At 34.2% G+C, this 8,644-nt stretch overlaps 1 long non-coding RNA gene across 1 annotated transcript; it reads left to right on the plus strand.

Annotated features, from left to right (window-relative positions):
* Window positions 1–1,367: 1,367 nt before the first annotated feature.
* LOC311436485 lies at window positions 1,368–4,620 on the plus strand. The gene is made up of 5 exons (XR_014692893.1): window positions 1,368–1,441; window positions 1,701–1,759; window positions 2,643–2,745; window positions 3,470–3,570; window positions 3,970–4,620. It is a non-coding gene; the product is annotated as an uncharacterized lncRNA (long non-coding RNA).
* The last annotated feature ends 4,024 nt before the right edge of the window (window positions 4,621–8,644 follow it).

The raw sequence follows: 8,644 nt of genomic DNA on the forward strand, positions 1-8,644 counted from the left end.
TAATATAACTGAACATGAGGGGCACTCAGTCATTTATTTTGGGGATAATTCATGAAGTTCTGTGTCTCTAAAATGAATATTCTCTTTACCTCATTTGCAAGTTGATTTGGTTTAATATAGAAATATGACTGAGATCTAGTTTCATTTATATACTGATCTATAAATATGTTTATTTCTTGCACTCAGCTAAATGGAATGCTGAAAGGAACATGACTAGAAAACAACAAACCATTATCTGTTGCTAGTGCTCCATCAGGAAAAAATAAAATAAATAAATAAATATATATATAAATAATATATATAATATTATTTTTTATTATTTTTCTGTTACATTTTAGTTTATATCTAAGATAATAAGCCATGTTATGATGATTGCCCAGACAAAATAAAAGATTTGTTTTCTCTGAGCTGGTACCATTGTTTCAGCTGCAGATGCCATGGAGAGATGGAATATTGAACATTTTTGTCCTCTTTGAACATTACCTTTCCTTTGTGGCATATATTGCCCATTAGAAGCAAGCTTAGCAGGCTGCAGTGACCAAACAGCCAATATTTGTGACTTTTTACAACACTAACTGATACTACAGATTTTGCAGTTTATTATACCAGCTCACCAAATTTACTTTAGAGATGCATGATTAAATGCTGTTTGTCTGTTGTTGTTTTTTAAAGACTGAATAACAACTGAATAATGAAAATTTTGTCTTTAAATGAGATAAATGTGATAAAAGGCCAAGATGAGGTAAGTATTTTGTTCAAGGGACAGTAATATATTATCCTCCTCACTGAATTAGCCATCTACTTTAACAATCTTCTTGATACCATCTCTGATATGGCCTTTACTCTTACTTATTTATATTCACAATAGCTCTACAAAAAACAAAAACAAAAACAAAAAAAAAGTGTTACTCACACTTTAGAACTACGAGTAGTTAGCAGAGGTGTCTAAGTCACTAGCTTAGGTAAGTCAGGAACCCTAGAGACAATTTATACCTTGCCCACATAAAAGCTGAGATGATCAAATCATCTTAAGCAAATATTTCTGTGCTTTTTTCCTCTTTGATATGCTCCTCCATGATGTAGAAGATCGGGGAAAAAACACATGTAGTGTGTTGTAATGTGATGTAAGAGCTATTTGGCTGCTGCTGATATTGTCAAAGCTCAGTCTGACAGGTCAGAAGTGGAAATTAGCTTGAGCAGCACAGCCTTATGTAGTAGAGGTCATTTAGATAGGCTTGCAGAAATTTTTAAGAAAGAAATTAAGTGCTCCATGAGGAGACCATGTGAGCACTCCCTCACTATGACGAAGGTAGCCTGTTGTAGGGACATCATTTCCTTTAACAGGGAAGCTTGGCCATTTAGGGCTCACTTAGCCTGCAGTCAGCTGCACCTGTTCAATTATAAGACCTACTGGGAAAGAAACCAGCAATCATAAAAATCAGTAAGCGGCTCAGTTCTGGCTGACATGGGCAGAGGAGGAGATAGGATCATACAACAAGCCTGAAGCAGGGGGATTAATGAGAAGATGGGGGGAGCGTATGTTTCTTCAATTTCCTTACCTGTGGTAGGCAGAACTTTTTGTTTTGATGTTTGCTTAGGTTTTATGCTAGAGAATAAATTTTATCCTGAAAAAGAATAGAGCCTTTCCTGCTCTTGGGAAGGCTATGCAGGTCATCTTTAATGCAATCCTCCACTGACAGTATGATTCAGCTGATATCACATTAATGCCTCAAGTACTTGCTTTCAAGAAGGATAAAAGGTGATGTATTTGTGTGTCTGTTTTCCTCTCTGTTTTTGTTTTTGTTTTTTAACATGCACGTTACTCCTTGTAATATGTCATGGAAGCACGTGCTATCCTGAATATGGTTTTTTCATGCCACATATAGCATAATGAACGTGTCAAACTCTCCGTATTAAAAGTGCTGTGGGTTCTGGAGTAACATGAAGTTGCTATGCATTGACTTCTCTGTCATCCGCATAGGAGAGTGAGATTTTAACTTTCTCAGAGAGATCCCTGGGAATCTTGAGCATTTGTATGATATAAGACAATGCTTACCTTTTTGTATCTTCCTTTTCCCAAAACTCACTTTGAGTTGTATAAAAAACGGGTGATTTCTACAGGCTTTCAAATACATTGCTGCTCAATGGCTTCAACATGTGCTTGTTAAAATATTAAGAAAATACCAAGGGCATTTCCCAAACCATTTTAATTCCAAGCTATTGCTCATCTCCACTTTATTTTTTAAAATATCATTATAAATTAGTTTAATTTTAGAGAGCAGAAAAACCTGCTGCTTGAGAAGCAATTAGCACTTAATAGCATGCAGAATTGGATATTATTTTGCTTAGTGTGCTGAGTTATAAAATAAACAATAACAATGTGATACTTAAATTCCTTGAGTGCATTGACAAAAATATATTTAGTCAATGGGGCTACCAGCAAAAAACACTTTTTGAAGAGCAGGCCCTCCTGCTTATCACTGTGTATTTATTTATTTAGTTATTTATTTTGTCAATTTGTCTTTTGTAGGATAGTAACTATACTGCACTAATTTGAGAAAGACAGATACCTCAGTCATCTTAGTCTTGAACAACTATATTTTTTTGATAAATCAAAAAAGTAAGTTCATACTACTTTCCAGGCAGACAGAAACACTGGCAAGAGGCAAGCATACAATGAAGATAGAAAGCTGTCACATGTTTTTCAAAGTTTATTAAACATGAAAATTACAAGACCAACTGCTGGTAAAGACTTTATTTTATCAAGTGAAGAAGTGGAATCACTATATCTTCTAGCTATACCTTTATAAACTTGGGGTTCACACTTTTCTCACTCTGTTTAAATATCGTTCCTACAAACATCTACACATGTGAATATATTGATCTCACATAAGAAGCACATGGGTAGATTGAAAGGTTGTAAAAAGCTAGGATGATAAAGTTATCTAATTTCCTGCATAAGAATGGTGGTGAAACTTCCCTAAATTAACTCTTGCTTGTATTTTTAGGAAAATATAGTGCTTTATTTTTGAATTGCCAGTGATTGTTTTTGGGCCTATGTCTTGTTCTGTGTCATTAAGTGGAAAGTAACAATAATTCACAATTATTGCGAAAACCTGGAATTTTGAGGTAATTTCAAGAGATGTCTCAACATTTGAAGGATTACCTTTAAGGCATATTCATCAATCCTCCTATTAATAAATGGGAAACTGTTTGATGGAAAAAGGCAAAATAAAATCTTTAAAATAAAACCAATGGATTTTTTATACTTACAAATATATTTTCACTTTGAGACCAAAGTTCACTTCTATCTTACTGACTATTTATCAGTCAAATTTCCCCACTGTGAAGCTCTACTGAGTTACTTTAGGGATGCCTTTAGTCTGTTATCTATGTAACAAAAAAGCAACATTGATTTCACCCTCATATAACCCAAAAGTGAATGAATGGTGTTTTCTTTATTTTTCAGAAATTCTCATTCCTCTTAAAGCAAGATCAGACAAAACATGGAAAAATCCCAAACCACCCATTTTCTATTAAAGGCCTAATGAAATAATAACTACAGAGAAGGTCTGTTAAATAAATACTGTAATTATTTTCATATGGGCATATGGGCACTATATGGGCATATGCATATGGGCACTTACTATTTCTCCTAGCTGAAATTTTCTTAGCCATCTGTCCAGAGGTAAAGCATCTTTAAGATTTTGCAAGATCATGGTAAGCTTTATGTTCTGATACACTTTGTGGTTCATCAGCTCTGTGTTTGGGACTACTGAATACATTATACTTAAAAACAAGCTCTCCTATTTCTGCAAAGATAGTGATTTTGTTCCATTCTCCAGTCTCAAGTGTATAAAGGCTGTGACAACTTGAAATCACTGATCATTGGCTTTAGTACAAAGCCACAGACTATATGAAAGAATGCCCAGTGTAAGACCAAAACTAACTGCTCAGTATCTATGACAGAAAGGTTGCAAACAGAAAAGAAAAGCCCTATATTGTTGACAATCTTCAGCAGAGCAAGAAAATGAAGAGCACAGGCATGAAGATGAAAGCTTTTGGCAGCTCTGTATGGAAAACTGCACCAAGGAGAAGAGAACAAGCAGAGACCTGCTGGTGATGCTGACACAGCGTTGGAGGCATTCTCCTCTGAAGTGAGAGTACAGAAAAAAGTTTAATACTGTACCATAATCTTGTGGTGTACAGTCCTGATATGTGGTTTGGATCTGCTCAACAAAATAGGGATAAATGATAGTTTTTTGCTGCCGTTTCAATGTCTTTTGAGCACAGAAGGCTTGGAGGAAAGAAAATATTCTTCTCAGGAAAACTCTGTGCAAAGTTTCAACCTTAATTTGGAAGAGCTCAGGCAACCTTAGTATCTATAGATTTCCCCAGAGAAATATTTGTAACGTGTTTGCAGTCCTGTAAGGATCCTGTTTGTTTTAAAAGGTGAAACAAGAGATTTAGTGAGTGGAAAATCAACAGGGAAATAAAAGGAAGTGTTTTGGAGAATCTGAATGGTTTTGAGTAACACATATTTTTACACAGTTTGCTCATTTAACTAAAAGTAACTCAATGTACTTTAATTTTATAGCAAAAAAAAAAAAAAAAAAAAAAGGTGAAATTACAAATACTATGATTAAACCACTGTAAATTATTTCAAACCAGTTAAGTGTTAAATAACATAATTAGAAAACTGAAATAAAAATATATTGAAGCCAGTTGGCTGAAACATTATCATCACTTCATAATTCTGAACAGAAAGTTGAAGGAGGTGGTTTCCAAAATAATGATAAATAATATTTATTTTTTATCAGTCTTTAGATTATATAAATAAATCCATTTTACTTTACATTTGCAATGGAATAATTACATGCATTTGCTCAGCAGTAAATCTGAGTAAAATACTCTCAAGGGGTAGTTTATGAAGTTAGGGTTCCTCATTCATTTGCAGTCCTGTAAACATGCTCTTAGGCACCTCAGTATGTAGAGGTTTACAAATGCCCAATATGCATTCATTTCAGAAAGGAGTTTAAATATAGTTCCCTCCAACATGCTTGAAGGAAAGAAATCAGGGTTTCATTGTGTACAGATTCAGTTCATGATGAATGAAATGAGATAATGGATCAACAATGGCTTCTAATGTTTATCACTTTACATTAATGGATGCTTGTGGGTAAATAAATAAACAAATAAATAAATGTACTCCTATATAACATTTCCACCGTTCCCTAATCTAGGACATTAAAATCCAGTTTTGTGATGATTGTTATAAAAAAAATAATAAAAAAAACTTCTCCTTTTAAGGGATAATATTCTATTTTATTTAACCTTCCTACACATCTGTTTGTAGTTTTAATATACAGGAAGAAAAAAAGATCAGATAGATAACACGAAATGGACGAAAGATTATCAGTGGTCAGGAGAATGGATAGAAAGCAGAAGAATAGAATATATAGATGAGTATTTAGCTGAAACAGATAGTTCAAGATTATTCCAGCTAAGGAAATTAGTTTCTGGTCAGTAAAAAGTAATTGAAATGCTATATATTTATGCCAGCAGCCTTAGTGGCAAAATAGAGGAATAAGAACAAGAACTATTGGTTCAAGACCTGAGAAATATTCTCCATTTAACAGAAGCATCTTAGAAGAGCAGCTGTGGCAGGAGCACAGGTATAAAAAGTTATGCATCGTTCGGCACAGACAGAAATAAAGACATAAAGTGATTGTACCTTAAGAATACAAAAACTTCAGGAAATAAGAGACGAGATGCATAAAGCAGATTTTTTTGGAGTCAAAATCATTTGGGGAAGAATAATAAAAGATGAATTACAAGTAGGATACTGAGGGGTTTGGGGTCTGGTGTAGGTAAGAACAGACAACTTTGTGAAGTTGCTAGAGAAATACTATCAACAGTTATATTCATAGGATCAGCTATCCTGGAGATGGCAGCTGACAGATTTCTTCATCAAAAATATGAAAAGGAGGCAATGCTATTTTAAACTTTTGGTAAGTACTAAACATATATCTGGTGCTAACAATAATCAAAGTTATAAGACTGTAAACTAAGGGATAAATAAATAGGGGTAACTACAGTACTTAATTTTAAAATAGTAAACTTAGAGAAAAAAAAATGGAAAAAGTTGGGGAATATCAAGCAAACTTACACTGCTGAGGGACATAAATATATCAGAAGCCAAGAATGTATTTCAGTTGAAGATACTACAGATACATAGGACCTACATCTCAGAAAGAAAAATAAAACAAAACAAAAGCAAACAAACAAAACAAACAAACAACAACAACAGGGAATCAATGGAGATAAAAAAGTCTACACCAACCAGCATGAACACCTTGAAACAGATATTCAAGCTATTTATAGCATCTAAAAGGACAAACAAAAAGAAAAAATGATCAGCAAAAAAACCCTGTCAAACTATAGGGAAGAGTAGGGAAATATTAAAACAAACAAAACTTGTTCTTGCAAAGAGAAGATAAAGGTGACCAAACAGCGAAGATGTGATAGGAGAGCTAGTGCTTGGTCTCCAAATTAAATTAATATTTAGCCTTACAGTTCAAAGTTACAAAGATACTAATATTGACCATGAGATCAAAAGCAGAATAGCCCCATGAATGACAATGGGGATGGAGTTACCTCCACAAAATACATGCTGGTCAAGAAGACTTGATAATGCTAGCACAGAAAAGTAAGTACAAGATCATACAGGTCCTTTCCCTCCCCTCCCCTCCCCTTCCCATCTGATTTATGACTAGTCTGAGGGTAATCACAGCCACAGAGAGCAGAAAATGTACAGAAAACCCATATTAACAAAGAGGCCCTGGGGATCTCCCATTATGCATCTCTTCACAAGGATTTCTTCATCAGAAAAATAGAGTACAAAGGAGGCAATGCTATTTTAAACTTTTGGTACGTACTTAACATATATCTGAGATATATATATATATATGGTATATATATATATATGGATATATATACAACATATATCTTCACACACACACACATACAAAAAAACAACAAAAAAAAAGCCTTGTTTAAAAGCAAAATACAACCTGGATACAAAAGAACTGGATACAATGCAGCATAGTTTTTACATATGAATCATGCCACGCTAATTTAATATTTTTCTTTGATTTTTCCATTAGGAAACTCAACCTATGGGAAATAATTGATGATAGTAAGAGAGAATAGAGAAATTGGAAGATGGATAAAGAACTCACAAAACCTATTACACACAGAAGTGTGCATTTATTGGTTTTAAAAAAAAGAATTTTAGTGGAGTTTCTATGACGTAAATTTATGACTTAAAGTTTTACAATATCTTCATTAGAGAGCTTAGCACAAAAATGACAGGGTACGGATGAAATCAACTGATATTGCAAAATCAGTAAATGTACTTGGCATGAAGAAGGAAAGATCTCTGCTAGGGGAACAGGAAGCCAAGACTAGAAGACACAAATTTTGGAAGTAGACATAGTTATCTGTAAAATGCATTAGCTAGTTAACACTTTCTTAACAAGAATGCCCAGACTTCAAAGGAAATCCCAAATTAATACTGAAGATAAGATGAATCTTGGGGCTGAATTGACTGAATGGTGCCTATCTCAATTCAATATGAGTCTTTTCCATATTATTATGAGGTAGCCATTTCCATGTTATTATGAGGTAGCCACTTCCATCGCTACTTCAGCTTGCTTTTTGCTGGCTTCATTGCAAATTCCCTCCATGCTAACTTAGTCTGGAGGAGATGGTCCACCCATGAGTTTGGTATTGCTAAATGGAGATGAACAGACTCTTACATACTCTTGACAATAAGAAAATGGTCCTAACTATGTTTGACCTTGATCTTTCTTTGACCTTGTTCAGAGTTCACAACTTATTCATTATTTCCTACAAGGACAACATTGGATTAGAAACCATGCATAAACCAAGTTTAAAATAGGAATAATTAATGCTCATTCTCATGAAAACATCTCTTTCCACTGATACACAGCAGACAGAGAAATGCATTCATCTTTGAAACTATGCATGTCAGTCCTCACATAACCCTAAGAAACCTTTTAGTCTGGGAGCACAAAGTGCGTGTGGCTGTTGCATTCTTTCTGCCAACCCTCCTGCTGCTTCCACTTAAGTAGAAAAGTTTTAACAGTTATTCTGTACTATGAAATTTACATTGGTTTTGCTACATAACCTTTTCCTAGCTGGCAATAGTCTGATTGCTGTATTTGAGTAGATAGTGGAATAGTCTTACCTAAACAAATCATGCATAGAGACAGGGTTCAAGGAAGTTTTGGGTTTATTCATCAGAAGTAAGGTTCAGCAAAAATTAGTTCTGCTCTCCTTAGTCAGATCCAGTCCTTTCCCGTATTGAAATGGAAGAGGAAGAGGCTGTAAACAAGGGAGAATCATGCTAGCAGACCAGACACTTTTCATGCAGACTTCATTCATTAACTGTAACATCCAGGCTTTTATTTCTTTAATTTTCTCTCAATAATATTTGAGGCTTGTTTTTGTGTTTTATGCAAACAAAACAGAGCTATAAATCCGGAGAGTTTTTTACATTAATATGTTATAGACTGGGACGAATTAGAAAAACAGCCATGAATTACACACTAAGTAAAAA

The sequence above is a fragment of the Aythya ferina genome, assembly GCF_964211825.1.
Source record: "Aythya ferina genome assembly, chromosome: 4".
NCBI lineage: Eukaryota > Metazoa > Chordata > Aves > Anseriformes > Anatidae > Aythya > Aythya ferina.